Here is a 1,115-nt window from a genome sequence, read left to right as displayed (position 1 = left end):
GGTTAGTCTCCATTCATTTTTGTCCTTTTTTCAAAATTACTACTTCATTCTGTTTATAATGTTATAATGTTAACTTTAGAATCCTTGGGACAAGTTTTACCCAAACCTGTAAATAAATTCAAAAGCTTCTCAATTCTTTACACATTTTAGATTTCCTACCCCAATACCTGGTAATTCCATTTACTACTTTTTATGTTTTCTTTTAAAGCACATAAGTATCAAATCATCTTAAACTTGACATCTCTGTTCACAATTATTTCCAAACACTATGTATTTTGAAAACATATTACTAAATTTTAATGGAATTAGTTAACACTTTTTGAACTGGTTTTGAAACTTTATTATAAATAATAGTTTTATAAAATAGATTTGTAAAAAAATGCTTATTTTCCTTGTATCTTTAATTATGAAACTTAGAAGACTGACTTGTAAAAAAAAAAAACAAAGCAAATTTTACAATGTATGTAAATTAAAATTTAAAAGTTGATCCTTCCCCTTCCCAATTTCACTCCCCAGTTACAGAAGTATTAGAGAAAGATTTTAATAAAATGGGTAGAAAGGCAAGTAGATGGGCTATAAATAAAAAAAGGTAATTATTTCGATAGATAAGCTTTATATAAATAAATAACATGTGACATGAACACTCACTGACATACACAACATGCACACACACATGTAGAATTTTTTACACATATAAGCTTTTCATATGCTTATAGAAATTTTCAGCCCAATAGAACTGCAATGTTCAACTATTGAGACATGAATATCCACATTGATACATAGAGATCTATGTCACTTTTAATCACTGAATAAAATTACTTTTGCCAAAAGGATATTTCAGTGGTTCCCACCTAAACTTTTGTGTGGATTTGTACCCATCAAAAAAAAAAATGGCAGAATTGGAAGGGGAAAATAATCCTCATAAGATTACCTCGTGATATTTTAAAGGAGGAGAAAAGTAGAATTTGGGAAAAGCCAGCGCATAATAAGAAGCATATTCAGAAAATATTTAGGAACTATACTTAAGTGTTAGTGAGCCAGTTCAATCACGAAATCTACTAAACTTTGAATTAAAAAGGAGGTCAAAGGAAATGATATTCTAGTAATCAGGATAT

Source organism: Prionailurus bengalensis, chromosome F2 (genome assembly GCF_016509475.1).
Source record: "Prionailurus bengalensis isolate Pbe53 chromosome F2, Fcat_Pben_1.1_paternal_pri, whole genome shotgun sequence".
Lineage (NCBI taxonomy): Eukaryota > Metazoa > Chordata > Mammalia > Carnivora > Felidae > Prionailurus > Prionailurus bengalensis.
The sequence above is the reverse complement of the archived record's forward strand: the minus strand, read 5'-3'. Positions refer to the sequence as shown.